The following is a 15,898-nucleotide window of genomic DNA, read 5'->3' on the forward strand; positions in this document are numbered from 1 at the left end:
AAAACTATAAAACTGTCACGAAAGAAATTGAAGACGACACGAACCAATGGAAAGTTATTCCATGCTCATGGACTGAAAGAACAAATATTATTTAAATGTCCATACACTCAAATCACTCTAAAGATTTAATGCAATCCCTATCAAACACCAACAGAATTTTTCACAGAACTAGAGCAAATTATCCTAAAATTTGCATGAAACCGAAAAGACCCCAGTCTAAGCAATCTTGAAAAAGAACAAAATGGGTAGTGTCATCCCAGATTTCAAGATATACTACAAAGTTGTAGTAATCAAAACAGGTATGCTACTGGCACAAAAATAGACACATAGATCAATAGAACAGAATAGAAAGCCCAGAACTAAGCCCCCTTTTTATGGCCAATTAAAGGAGGCAAGAATACATGTGATGGGAAAAAGACAGTCTCTTCAACAAATGGTGTTGGGAAACCTGGACGGCTACATACAAAAGAATGAAACCGCACCATTTTCTTACATCATACACAAAAATGAAATCAAAATGGATTAAAGACTTAAATGTGAGGCCTGAAATCATAAAAATCCTAGAAGAGAGCACAGGCAGTAATTTCTCTGACATCGGCCATAACAACATTTTTCTAAATACGTCTCCTGAGGCAAGGGAAACGAAAGCAAAAATAAACATTAGGACTGCATTAAGATAAAAAGTTCCTCCACTGCAAAGGAAACAACAAAACTAAAAGACAGCCTACTGAATGGGAGAAGATATTTGCAAGTGACATGTAAACGGTTAGTTTCCAAAATGTATAAAGAACTTAATACAACTCAACACCGAACACGCAAATAACCCATTTAAAAATGCACAGAAAACATTAACAGACATCTCTGCAACAAAGACATCCAGATGGCCAGCAGACACATGAAAGATCTCAACATCCCTCCTCATCCCTCCTCAACAGGGAAATGCAGGTCAAAGTCCCAGTGAGGTTGCAGGGGCTGTGGTGGCCACAGGTGGGTAGCTGACATGCAGCTCCTTGTCCACGCCCAGGAGCTACATACTCTCAAGGTGACTGGCCAGGAGATGGTCACCCAGATCAAGGCTCCTGTAGCCTCACCCGAGGGCATCGCTCCAGAAGCTCAAGTTGTGCTCTTGGCAGGCACACCCTTAGTAGCCAGCCACATGCTTGGAGGTGAAGTCCATGGTTCCCTGTCCCACGCCGGGAGAGTAAGAGGGCAGACTCCCAAGGCGGCCAAACAGGACAAACAGAAGGAGACAAACCAAGCCAGGTGGTGGATGTGTACAACCGGCGCCTTGTCAATGTTGTTGCCCACCTTTGGCGAGAAGAAGGGCCCCAGTGCCAATTCTAAAATCCATTGTAGTCCTGGCTTTCCCCCAGTAAGGCCACTTAGTCCAGTCAAAACACATACACACACACACACACACACACACACAAATGACACAATGAGATATCATCTCACACCTGTTAGAATGTTTATGGTGAAAATAAACAACACAAGAAACAAGAAGTGTTGACGAGGAGATGGAGAAAAAAGAACCATTGTGCCCTTTTGATAGGAATGCAAACTGGTGCAACCATTGTGGGAAACAGCATGCAGGTTCCTCAAAAAAATGAAGAATAGAATTACCATATGATCCAATAATTCTACTACTGGGTATTCACCCAATGAATACGAAAACACTAACTCACAAATATATATATGTTCCCCTATGTTGATTGCAGCATTATTTACAATAGTCAAGACATGGAAGCAGCCTGAGTGTCCATTGATAGGTGAATGGATAAGGAAGATGTGAAATATATATCTATTGCACGTGCAATAGAATATTACTGAGCCATTAGAAAGAATGAAATCTTGCCATTTGTAACAAGGTGGATGCAGTTAGAGAGCATAATGATAAGTGAAGTGAATCAGTCAGAGAAAGACGAATACCGTATGATTTCCCTTACAAGTAGAATTTTTGAAACAATGAATGATCAGAGGGGAAAAAAAGAGACAAACCAAAAAAACAGACTTAACTACAGAGAACAAATTGGTGGTGACCAGAGGGGAGGTGGGTAGGGGAATGGATGAAACAGGTGAAAGGGATTGAGTATACTTACCATAATTAGCACTGAGACATGTATGGAATTGTTGAATCACTGTATTGTATACCTAAAACTAATATAACATTGTATGTTCACTATACTAGATTTAAAGTTTTTTAAAAATAAATAAAAACAATTATCTATGGTTCTCATTAACCCTTCAATATTATTTTCTGACTTTGATGTAAGGCCAGCTTAAAAAGAACTATCTAAACTTCAATATTGAATGTTAGAGTTAGAGCCCCCTGTAATTTGAGGAAAGCTTAAATAGTTTTTCTATGGAGAGGAAATTTACATAAAATTAACCATTTGAGAGTAAACAATTAAGTGGTTTACAATACTGTATACCCACTGGCACTATGTAGTTCCAAAATGTTTCATCAGCGCAAATGGAAACCCCATTCCCATTAAATAGTTGCTCCCAAATTCCCATCCCCTACCCCCGGCAACTGCTAATCTGGTTTCTGTTTGCTTGGATTTGCCTATTCTAGACATTTCACAAAAGCGGAAGCCAGCAACCTGTGACCTTTTGTGTCTGGCTGTTTCCCTGAACAATGTTATCAAGTTCATCCATGTTGTAGCATGTATCTCTCCGTATTTTATTCCTTTTGTGCGGCCGAATCAGATTTCGCAGCAAGTGTACACCATACTTCGCTGATTCATTCATCTATTGATGAGTTTTGGGGGCTGTTTCTACCTTTCCAGCTGTTGAGTTAGACTTGTAACAGTTCAGTCAAGCGGCAAAACCCCTGTCTATCTCCCTCCCTTCCACGCAATGAGCTTAGCTACCCTCGAGAAAGGACTGTGACTGCTTTAAGCATCTTGTGGCACTTGGCTGTCTTTCCCAGAACCGTCTTTTTTTATCTGCAAGCCAAGGACAAATCCGTCTCACCCCCCCCAAGCCTCTGCAACAGAAAAATTAATCCATCCCCACAGCATAAACCACTCCTTTCCTTCCTCTGCCTCCCTGCTGACCAGCCCTTCCCTGAATAGGGAGCTTTTCAACCTCTGCTTTTGCTTTCCCAAAATTTTCCATCTGTAATTTGCCGTCCGTGCATTTGGTCCTGTGCAAGCGATCTGACACATGCAAGAGTATTTTTTTTTCTGATCTAAACCCTCCCTTAAAAATAGTTTGATATTATATAACTCAGCTACTCCTTAGCATCACTTGAATAACACATTTAAACAGAACTCATATGAACCACGTTTCAGCTTTTCCCTCCTCCTGCCAACCTCCCCGCTCCATCACGGTTGACCAGCCTTACGTCTGGCTTTAGGACGTAAGCTTAAAGTAAGCTTAAGTCTGGCTTTACTCAAAGAGTATATTTTAGTTAAGTAAACAAATTCCTACAGATGTTATGTTTCTAACATAGCAGGATGCGTGAATCCAGGTAAGCTGCTCATTTCTTCTTTTGAAGTGCCATGAAGATTGAGTATATGGTGAGAAGTACAGGTCAGGAGGGTCAGACTTCTGCAGTGGCCCTCAAATCACACTGTGGCAACAGATATCTTCTCTGGACATCAGCATAAGAGCAATATCCTTCATACTTCTACTCAAGACAACCTTATTTTTGGACATTCCTCAGCCCTGTATTGCACTAAAGAAATAATTATAGGGGCGCCTGGGTGGCTCAGTGGGTTAAGCCTCTGCCTTTAGCTCAGGTCATGATCCCAGGGTCCTGGGTCGAGCACCGCATGGGACTCCTTGCTCAGTGGGGAGCCTGCTTCTCCCTCTGCCTGCGGTTCCCTCTCTCTGACAAATACACAAATAAAATCTTTAAAAAAAAAAAAGAAAAGAAATAATTGTCATTAGGATTCTAAAATCGGAGGGAACAGTGTGGATCTCTCCTTACATAGTGCTGGTTTACCCAATAGACGGTCTAAGCACATGCTTGCAAACCTGGGGCACCAACTTTTTGGGGGGTGGTGGGAGAATTTGGTCCTCCTTATTTTATATAAGGCATCAAGATAGTCATTGTGGGAAAAATAGAATATGTCTTTGAGTCCTGTATACTTCGTTGATGGTATATTGTTATTTTATTTTTAAAGTTATCATAGAGTAAAACTGATACTTTGGTGTGCTACATGTTTTAGCAATGAAATTTCTGACCAGATCTTTGGACTCATTTACTTACTTTTTTTTCCTCTTTGATGTGAGGTTGTACTTGAGGGAATGAATAGACTTATAGTTTACTGTATGTAGTTTACTATGATAGATATATGAAAAGAAAAACCTATAATACAAGGGAGGGAGCAATAGGACCAAATGTATTAAGGCAGGAAAACACAGGGAATGGTCAGTAAAGGGGAGTAGTCCAATTTTTAAAAAAGTATTTTATTTACTTATTTGACAGAGGAGAGAGAGCACAAGCAGGGGAGCAGCAGGCAGAGAGAGAAGCAGGCTCCCCACTGAGCAGAGAGCTCAACGTGGGGCTCGATTCCAGGTACCTGGGATCACGACCTGAGCTTAACCACAGACGCTTAACCGACTGAGTCACCCAGGTGCCCCGGGAGTGGTCCAGTTCCATCAAAGTAGAGCATGGGATGCCCAAAGAGAGTAACATAAGATACTTCAGGAAGCATTTGTTCACTTGGGTACACAGCAGAGCTAATAATGGTGTCACTGTCAATACTTCGCTGAGCTGGTGAGTTTTATTGATAGAGATAAAAGTCTTTGCTCCACAGGCCCACGGAGCAGCTGGAACCTGCCAGCTTTCTCTCCAAGGTGCTCCAGAGGAAGCCTTTGGTCGTTCAGGGCATCACAGCGTTTCCATAAACAAATGAGGCTCTCCTACCGATTAAGGGGCACAAGCTACTTCAGATACAAGCGTGTGCAGTTGAAGAGTACTAGGTGCTGATTTAGTAAGTTGGGGCTTGAGTCTGTTTAAATAGACCGACAATCTCCGTGGGTCTAATTTTCCAAAAGAGTGATCCTGTCTGGTATTTCTGGGATTCTTTGGAACAAGACACATTTCAATAGCTTTATCTCCAGCCTTGCCAAAGTAAGAGTGTTTAGAGATTCTGACACCAGTAACAGACATTCTATCCACCCCATGTCTTTTTTTAAAACGATTTTATTTACTTATTTGACAGAGAGAGACATAGTGAGAGAGGGAACACAAGCAGGGGGAGAGGGAGAGAGGGAAGCAGTCTTCCCACGGAGCAGGGAGCCCGATGCAGGGCTCGATCCCAGGACCCTGGGATCATGACCTGAGCCAAAGGCAGAGGCTTAACAACTTAGGCACCCAGGTATCCTCCAACCCTATGTCTTGCTACTGAAGAGAGACCAAGCTTAAATGACCACATGGAGGGTGAAGTGGAAATGTGGGATCAATTGTGAAATGGCAAAGATTATTTACGGCATTTAATTTTTCAGAAGTGTCAAAAATTTTGATTTTGGAGGCCCCTGGGTGGCTCAGTCGGTTAAGCAACTGACCCTTGAGCTCAGCTCAGGTCTTGATCTTGGGGTGGTGAGTTCAAGTCCCATGCTGGGCTCCATGCTGGGCCTGTAACCTTCTTAAAAAAAAAAAAAACTTTTGATTTTCCTATGTGTAACTGTTTTTGCTATTTTAAGGCTCGCCCAGTTTAGAAACGAAATTTCTACAAAAGTTGATTCATTTGAATATCTGTTTTAATTCATTTATTCAGTCAACAAATATTAGCTGAATACCCAGTATGTGCCAGGCCCTATTCTAAGTCTTGGGTAAGGCATGAGCAAAACCAAGTCTCTGCCCTCATGGAACTTGTGGTCTGGTGAGGCACAGATAATAAATTAGTCAACACATAGGTATCCTATCATCACATGGTGATAATTACTAGAAGGAAAATAAAGGCAGCATGAGGGGATAAAGCGAATTTTATGTCAAATCAGGGGCAGCCTCTCTTAGCTGGTGATGTGTGACGAGAGATATCAATGTAGTAAAAAGGTAAACTTTGCAAAGGTCCAAGTCAAGAACGTTCCAGACCATGAGAGCAGCAAATCTGAAGGTCCTGAGGCAAGAATGCGTTTGGCACGTTCTGACAAGGACAAGAGCATGCCCAGAGCAGGATGTTCAAAGAAGTGAGACATGAACTCTGAGAAGTAGCCAGGATAACAAACATATTGGCCCATGATTCAGATTTTGGATTTGGTTCCGAAAGTGATTGGAACCCATTGAAAAAGGTTCACATGATGTGATTCACAGTCTAAAAAGCCCTCTGCTTGCTCCATCTGTGTATAAGTTAATACACCACCCGATTCCTGATGACCAGTTGACATGGCCTCCTGAAAATCCCAAGTTGTCTTATTTTAGACAAGATGAACTTGGCCTTAAGTGCAGACACTGGGAGAACTCGGTACAATTCCAGTTCTCTGCCTATAGTGTTCTCTTTGTGTCTTCCTTCCTGGGAGACATGGTCCAAGTCCCCTCATCCACAGCTGCCTGAAAGGGCCCTACTCAGCTTTAAGGACACGTACGCCTTGTGCAACTCCGGTGGTTCTTGTCCCTAAGCCTGTCGGGTGGATGGCTATTGTCCCTACATCATTGTTAAAACCTGGTGGCATTTCATTACTTGGGTTCTCCAAAAGAATTACTGACCCAATCAGTGGTGACGTTCCTGATGCTCGGAGACTCGTCCTATTGCCTTGCTCTGATATGTCTGGTGTCAAAATTCCCCCAGTGATTGCGGTAAAAGCCCCTTTTTCTTTTCCTCCAAAAGGATAAGCACATACCTGGATAGGCTTATAACATAACTTAGAACCTAGAGTCCTAAAATTGCCACATTGTTCCAGGAATAGCTTTCATTCTGGTTTTTCTTTCTTTCCCTGTCTCAGAGAAAAACCGAGAAATGAAGTTTCTTACCAACCAAATGGTAGAACCAGATTTAGAATTGAGAAAGAGCTATTTGTGAAAAGTATGAATCTATGTCATTATATGTGGCTTTGTGGCTAAAGATATACTAATTTGCCATTTAAAATTTCCCCTTCCTCAGTGTCGAGACTCTCAACTTTGCTGACATTTATTCAGATCCTATTTTTGCTTATCATTTTTTAAGTAAACTCTACACCCATTGTGGGGCTTGAACTCACAACCCCAAGATCAAAAGTCACGTGTTCTACCGACTGAGCCAGCCAGGTGCCCCTTAGATCCTATTTTTAAAAAGAAGCTTTCCCCTACCGCTTTTAATTGAAAATATATTTTAAACCTGCAACTCCTTGGGAAAAATATGGAGAGGGCTTTACTTTTGTTGCAGGCATTAGATAACTAAATAACCAAGACTAGCATTAGCTTGAACTTTACCTTGGAATGTGTCCACGAGGAGGAAAGAAAGCCAGACTAATCTTGACTTTCTCTCCTCCAGCTTTTTGTGTTAAAGACCCTCCGACACAAGTAAGTGAAAGCTTTTCCATACTTATAGCAGCGATGGTCCATCTCTAACTTCTGCGCACTCAGAATGGAGATTTTGCCCCGATCCCTGACTTGTCTTCCTCCATTTTTTTTCAGTCACTGTTTTACTTCATTTGGATTCCTTATCATTCAAACCACATTATTTGGGAGGATGAACTACGGGTTGAATCCGACTGATTGTCAGTTCTGATTTGGGAGGAAGGTTTATGAGACTCAACAGGGCTCTAGCTCATTGTTCAGTATTCCAAGAAATATCATTGCTGTGATTCTCAAGGTTTTCAAAATCTGACAAAGAATGTTGAACAGCTAATACATTTCAGCCATGTTATTTCAGAGCAGGTCTCTTTAGAGATTGGTGGATGCCCCCCACCACTCCCCAAAGCTGACTTTGGCTATAATAAGGTTTATTTAAGTAAAATAAAGTCAGCTAACTGAAGATTAGCCTCCACATGCCTTTGCTATAATGCAAAGTCTACAGTCACCCCGAAGTCAAAATTTGGCAAACTTTGCAACATACGGTGTCACACCACTGACTTTTATTATTTTGGAAAGGGAATAAGCATGAGCCAGGTGCACAAAGAGAATTCTTTCTCTCTCTCGGCTCAGAAATTTTCTCCCAGGCAATCTACAGATGGAGTTAATATGGTCATCTTAAAATGAAAATATCCCATGGATAGGTTAAATATATTGCCTTTGATTTTAGGGAGCAAGCGGGTTGTTAGGGGTTAGAGCTGAGATTAGCACAATTTTTCTGCAACGATCCAGATAGTAAATATTTTAGTCTTTGTGGGCCAGATGGTCTCTGCTACAACTACTTAATTCTGCTTGTTGTGGTATGAAAGCAGTCATAACACATAGCTGAATGGGCATGGCTGTGTTCCAATAAAACTTTATTTACAAAAACAAAGTGGTCTGAGTTTGGCCCCTGTTCCAAAGTTTGTTGACCCCTAGATGATAAGGCTTAATTAGAGTAGAGCATAGGTTCCTTGGCAGAATTATTTCAGCACAGCTAAGGACATCATGAAATTATTGGACAACTAAGAGAATGCCTTGAGGTCAGGTAGCTACTTTATAATTTTGCCATCGATCTACTCAGAGTCACCTCATCTGCTCCTTTTAGGCTGGAGGCTAAAACAGTAGAAACTGTGGATATTTCTTTTCATTGATCTTGTTCTCATAATTCCCTTAAAAATAACAAGACCCGACATTTTTGTACATTAGAATTTCTAGATGTCTTGCTGACAGCACATTTCATAAAGCACCCATTGACCCTAAAAAAGATTTTTATAACAGCAATTTAAAGTCAAATAAATAGAATTCATTTCAATGCATCTCACTCCAGTGTATAATTTTGCACTTGGCTAAACATCACGTTCCATTGTCAAGGCTTTTCGAACTCATGTAAATAGTTTGGCACATGTACTAAGACATGTATTTGTTTATTACTTTATATTATAATAACCATGTATAACTATTCTCTTTTTCCACTGGGGCCTAGGGGGAACTATCCTTCAATGAGCACTTTCACATCTGTTTTCTCATTTAATAAAATTTAATTATATTTGCAGATGAATCATAGGGAAGATAAAGTTACTTGCCCAAGGTCACCCAGCTAGTTAAGAGTGCAGCCAAGCTTCCAAAACAGGTCTGTTTGACTACAGAGGTTATGCCTTTTCCACTACATCACAATTGCCTACAGGAAGCTACTTGTAGTTCTTGGCGGGCTTTATCTTTTTTTTTTTTTTTTAAATCCAAGCTATTTTCAAGTAAATCAAAGGAGAACTGAGTAACACAGTATTTAGTTCTTCTCATATATTTTGGAAGTACATATTTTCAAAAGGAGATATGGTGGATGCTTTTGTTTAAACAACCATGGTTCTATGACTAGAATATTTCCAAATAAGGGTGACTTCCAAAAATTATTTGCTTTCTTGGCAGTCTTCATACATTCTTTGTGAATGCAACTAGATTTCCCATCTTCCCTTGTTTAGGAAAGAATCATATGTTAATAACATTTTTTGAAAGGTGTGGCTTGGTGATATTCTTTTCAGATTTGAAATAGCTGAACTTTCTGGCATCATAAGTTCAAATCGTGGAGAAGCCAGCTCATACGTTCGACATTCCAAAATTGATTTTTGTTTGGGTATAGCTTTGTGTAGCCCTGAATGTGCATATGAGTTAGGGGTAGAAGTTACTGCCCAAATCTTAAGATACAGTTATTTAAGCCTTTTCATCAGATATGGAATAAATTCCCTTCTGTTGGAATTTTCTCTTTTTTTCTCTCTCTCTTGGGCAGAGCAAAAATCACTACAGTGAATCATTGCATGATTAAAAAACAAAAAAGGTGGGGCTGGGAGAATTGACCCATAAAATGGCTATAGCCTATATGGCTCTCAGACCTCAGTCAAAATACTGTTGTGCAAAAATATAACTACTTCCCCTCACATCTGTATTTCAGACATTGAGCATCAAGGGCTCAATGATAGGGGAGTTTGGGGGGAAAAAAACCCCACTAACTTCAATCCTCCTTAGGATCTTCTCAAGGTTGTCAGTATCACACCGTCAACCTCTTAAATGGTGCCAAGGTGTTGGCGGGGTGGGGGGGCGGATCAGGGAGATAGCAGTCATGAGATGAAAGGACGGGCATGTAGTTATTCATCAGAGGTCCATATAGGTTACTGCTAAGATGTCCACTCTCCTGGCCCGCGTGGTTTCTTTGAGTCAGAGGTCTTTGGCTTCCTTCCTACTGTCCTTGGGGCCCAGAAAACTTTGCCATCTTCATATGTAGACCTGTATGGAGAGAACAGCTCACAGCCATTGTTTTCTAGGGTCTGGATGCTTCCTTGCTACAAGTGCTATGAAATGAAGTAAAAGATCCTTGGTTGTCTTGAAGAATCTCTTATGTTTCGACTTCATTCCTCTCCCCTAGCTTGGAAGAATCCATTTTGAGTGTGAAGAAAAACCTTGTCCTTTTCTCGGTTTTAAAGGACTTCTATCCCTGTGGGATTTCTTCCTCTATGAGCTTAGACTTTTTGAATCCCCGAACTTGCAAGCTCCTTCTGTTTTTTGCTAAGGTGCCCTCCCTCTTTCCCTTCAGGCGATGAGAACAGAGCCAGCCATCTGCTTGGATGGAGGGAAGAGGAAGGGGCCAATATACTGACAACAGAGAGTTGAGGTCTCAAAATACCTGTTCACCTTATTCATCACAACCAATAAATCGTTTTTCTGTGAAGTTTTTCCAGGACTTGACACATTTTGGTTTGGGGTACACAAAGAACAGTGATGTGGTGACTTTCATAAAGTCCTTAAAAGCCTCCCACTGTTCTCAGGTGTGGCCACGGTGCTGAACAAAGAGATGCTCTTGTGCGTTTTGACTTCTTTTAAGAAAAAAAATCAAAACAAAACTGTATGGTGACTAACATAATAAAAACAATTTAAAAAATACTTTGAGTATTTGAGTGAGAGAAAGAGAGAGAGAGAGAGCACAAACAGAGGGGGAGGGGCAGAGGAAGAAAGGAAGCAGACTGTCCACTGAGCAGGGAGCCCGATGTGGGGCTCGATCCCAAGACCCTGACATCATGACATGAGCTGAAGGCAGATGCTCATTGACTGAATCACCCAGGCACTCCTTAACTTTTCCTTCTCAGCGTAGAAGAGCTTTCTGGAAGCTGTCTTTGCTTGCCAACCTCAGCAGCTGGGCTGTCCTCCCTCCGGGCTCTCCTCAAGCTCCCCCTTCCTATTGCTCCCTCCTGGCAGGTCCACAGCTCTAGGGAGCAACCAGCTCTCTCTGAGGTCTGCCGTGCGACTAAGGGCCATGTCAACATGAGCTACAGAATCAATCATTTTCAGATGGATTTGGGGTTTTCTAATTATCATTGATACTGATTACAGAACTGCTGATTGGGCCACAACAAAGTAAATAATTTTCAGGCATAAGACCACCAAAACAGCCAGGCATGTTGTACTGAAAGAAATGCAGCTCGGAAACCAAGACTCAGGAAAGTTAAAGGGCTGGTCTAGGTTCAAACAGCAGGTTCATGAATGTGATTAAAAGCCACCCTTGAGAACCCTGTTAAGGGCAGAGTTGTGATCACATTCAAATACATTGCAAAAGACTCTCCCGCTGTTTGATGACTCTAATAAAACTGCAGCAGTGGCTGATTAAACAACACCATATAACAATGGTCCACATGGGTTCTAGACCCTGACCACTGAGTTCCTAAGCTAGTGTCACCACTTAGGAACTATGAAATTGGGCCTTGTTACTTTTCCTCTCTGTGCCTCAGGGTCCTCATTTGTAAGGTGGGAATAATAATAGCACCTGCTTCATGGCTTGTTAGGAAGTTTGAATGAATTAATACATATAAAAACACTGAGGATAACATTTGCCTCATTGTGGGCATTTATATTATTTGTTATTATCAAATTACCATTACTTCCGAATAATATCCCAGTGATGCATCCAGAGAAGATAAATGTGCATGTGAAGATTGAAGGACATCAGAACAAAGTCTGTAATCACCGCGGAACTGGAGTAATCACTTACTCACTTGTTAAACATCCAGGGAAATCACGGGTTCATTAGATGCTGTAATAATTTTAATAACAGTGTGTCTGAAAGCTGTAATGTGACTTGGAGACTTTGTTTTTAATAATATATGATTACAATGTGTTTGAAAATGCTTCTCTATTATAATGTGTTAAGAGAGTAAAATGATGGAAGGTACAAAAATACTAATAACTAGCAACTGAAAATGAAAAATCAAAGCAATAAAAAAATTAAAAAATGAAAATATTAAAATGAAAGCAATAATAAAATACCATGATTCCTCTACCATCAATAACCAAAGACGTTTTTAAGAGTTGTTGAATATGTTTTGAAATGCTATACTAGGGGTGCGTGGGTGACACAATCGTTTGGGCAACTTGATTTTGGCTCAGGTCGTGATCTCATGGGTCATGAGATCGAGCTCCACAATGGGCTCCACGCTTAGCACAGAGTCTGCTTGAATTACTCTTTCCCTTTCCCTCTGTTTCTTCCCCCTGCCCCATGCACTCTCTCTCAAAAATAAATAAATAAAATCTTTTTAAAAAATAAAATAAGTAAATAAATCTTAAATAAAAAGAATGCTATTCTAATACTTGGCTGCAGTTTGGAGAGTTAACTTGAAAAAAAGTATTCCAGGAAACAATATTTCTTAAAATGTTGGAAATTGTCTCTTTGACATCATAATCCCAATTCTAAAGTTTATCTTAAGAAAACAAATATGTAACCAAAATTAATATTTATCTATATAAATTGTTATAAGTTTAAATTAGGAATTAATTAGAGGTAACCTAAAAGCTCAACAATTGAATGGCAATAAATGATGATACACCCATAAAAAAGACATATACAGGTTTAGAAGTCACGCTTTTAAGAATGTTTAATGGCACAGAGGAGAGTGCTCATGGTGTAATGCCAAGTGACTGAAGTAGGAGGAGGAGACCTGCTTATGCAGAATCTCAGAAATTATGTTTAGTTGTATCTAGTAGAACCCTGACTAGAGCAGGTTATTTAAATAGGGTTTTATTTTTTTCTCATCTAAAAAAATGTGGAGATAGAATGTCCAGAGCTTGTGCCTTGTCTCCACAACACCATCAATGTCCTAGGCTCCTTCTGTCTTTACATTTACCATCCTTGGCCTGTGGCTTTTGTCCTTATGCTTGTCACCTCAGGGTCACAAGATGGCTGTTCCATATCGAGCCCCACATGCTTGCTCCAGGTTAGGAGCAACTCTCCCTTACATCTTATTCATTTAGAACTATGACACACGATTACTCCTAACTTCAAAGAACACTGGAAAACACTAGTTTTTAGCTAAGAACATTGCTATATGGGACGGAATTGGATTTCTTCAGTAAGAAAGAGGGAGAGAATGCATATTAGACTACTAATAGGATTTCTTATATCTGGTGCTACTATAGTTTAAAAAAAAAAAAGTATAACACAAACAGCTATCCTTTTATTCTCTTGTCCAGATAAAAGACCACAACACTATATACCAAAATGTTAACAATGTTCATATTTTAGTGGTAGGATTCCATGCATGTGTTCTTAATCTTATTTACAATTTTCTGTACAATTTGACTTGAAATGGCTTGACTTATGGTTTCTCTACTTTACAGTGGTGCAAAAGCATTAAACATTCAGTAGAAACCATATTTGGAGTTTTGACTTTTAATCTTGTCTAGCAATAATGCGGTACAATCCTCTCTTGTGATGTGGGGCAGTGGTAGCTCCCAGTCAGTCGCTGATCTCAAGAGTAAACATCTGATATCCTTACACCCATTCTGTACAACCATCCTGCTTTTCACTTTTGGTACAGTATTCAATGATTTACATGAAATAGTCAACATTATTATATAATAAGCTTTACATTAGATGATTTTGCCTGACAGGCTGATGGAAGTGTTCTGAGCACATACAAGGTAGGTGTGGCTCAGCTACAACGTTGGGTAGGTTAGGTGCATTAAATGTGTTTTCGATACATTACATTACATTAAATGTGTTTTTGATACATTATATTACATTAAATGTGGTTTTGACTTATGATAGTTTCATCTTATGATGGGATTTTTGGAACATAACCCCACTGTAAGTCGCTAAAGACCCGTGTTCTGCAAGTCTTCTATAGTAAACATATCCTACTCTCATAATCAGATAAAAAGCAATTTTTAAACAAAAATTTACATATACTTCATTTCTGCTGTGTTTATAATAGCCAACATTCGACAAACAACTTATATATTAATCAGTTGAGGACTAGCTAAAGAATTATGGTATGTTCATACAATGTGACCTCATAAAAGCTGAAAAATGAAATACATCTAAGTATACTGATGCGGAAAAGGCTCATGACATGAGACTTTAAAAAGTAAATTTCAGAACACTACAATCCCATTTGTTTTTTTAAAATACAGAGAAATCTGGACAAGGCAGAGATACCTTATGAACACTGAAGAGGCTCTCCAAGGCTATTCCCCAGCTATTAAGTTTTCTTGGAGAACAGTATTGCGGGAGGAAAGTATTCTTTATTGTTTTCTAAATGAATACTTTTTGTATTTGAACTCCTTTTTACCAGAAGAACATAATGTTTTATTACTCAGTCTAAATATATGAAAAATAAAAAATATATATTTAAATTAGTCCACTGAAGTGTTGCGTTCTCTAAGGCTCCAAACTTCTGGCTTGGGGACAGGAACTTCTGTTCCTTTTGGGTTGAGTGAAGTATGAGATGTTGCCTTACACAGCTTCAGAACTGAGCTGTTGAATGATTGATTGGATACGTCACATGGCTATCAGTGAGGAAAGGGGTCCGAGAGCCCCCAGAACTGGAAGGGTGTTAGCAGACCAAAAGATGGATTGCATTCTAGAAGGCACCTCCAAGCTTTAAACACTAGTAAGGCAAGGCTTCAGGATGGAACAGTCAGATCCTTTCAGTTGGTGGTCTTGGATTTCACATGAGTATTTGCTTTAGTTCTCGATTGCCAAAATGCTCCTATTGTGGTTCTACGAGCTATTTACAGCCTTCTTATAAGCTCCTTTCCTGGGAGATAAAGATAAAGTTGGTGGCAGGTGACATCTTGGAGCACACCGCACATGGTTCCTGTTCTCTTTCTGCAACCGGAAGGGCCATGATTACCCCTTGGAATTACTTCAGCCTTAATGTACCCAGCATGCAAAGGGCTTATGGCAAGAGACAAATAGGACCATTCTTCCAAAATGAACTTATTTCCACTTGCGTTGTTTAACTATGCTGAAAACGCAGAAGAATGTGAGACAACATTTTATATATAAAAGCTCCTGTTGGGAGTGGTTGTAGAAAAAAGTGTTTCAACTCAAAACACTGAACTTTTAGCACTTCTGTCAAACCCGCCCCCCCCCACCCCGCTGCCTTTCATAAGGCAACAAAGTAAAAACAAGCAGCTTCTGCTCCCAAGACAGCACATTCTCCTTTTGGCAGCTCTGTGTGCACTTTTGATTTATATGGTTTGTTTAATTAAAAGTATGAAGAATTTTCTTTCTCAAATTCTTTCCCACATTCTTTGATTCCCAGTGTCTAGGCTTCAAGGATTTTTCCATCTGCTTCTTCTAATCACCCAGAGAAATAGGCTCGCCTAACTTCTCTCTTTTTCCTGTTGTGGAGCCCACAATGTGAGAGTGAGAAAAGTCTATTACTTGCTTCAGTTTCTGTTTTCTTCTCTGACCACCTTAGAATCAGATACGAAAATTAACGAATATATATGCGAAGTGCTTGAGAAGTCATTAAAGATGCGGGCAACGAAGTGTAAATGGTTCTTTTTTTTTTTAAGATTTTATTTATTTGAAAGAGAGACAGATCACAAGTAGGCAGAGAGGCAGGCAGAGAGAGAGAGGGAAGCAGG

At 40.1% G+C, this 15,898-nt stretch overlaps 1 pseudogene across 1 annotated transcript in view; it reads left to right on the plus strand.

Annotated features, from left to right (window-relative positions):
• The first annotated feature begins 1,000 nt into the window (after positions 1–1,000).
• The window catches only part of LOC309856591 (ATP synthase subunit d, mitochondrial pseudogene), an 82,394-nt pseudogene continuing 67,496 nt past the window's right edge, over positions 1,001–15,898 (plus strand). Inside the window, exon 1 of the transcript in view lies at positions 1,001–1,372. The product of the transcript in view is annotated as an ATP synthase subunit d, mitochondrial pseudogene (transcript). The remainder of the gene's footprint in view (positions 1,373–15,898) is intronic.

This window comes from Mustela nivalis (assembly GCF_964662115.1).
Source record: "Mustela nivalis genome assembly, chromosome: X".
NCBI lineage: Eukaryota > Metazoa > Chordata > Mammalia > Carnivora > Mustelidae > Mustela > Mustela nivalis.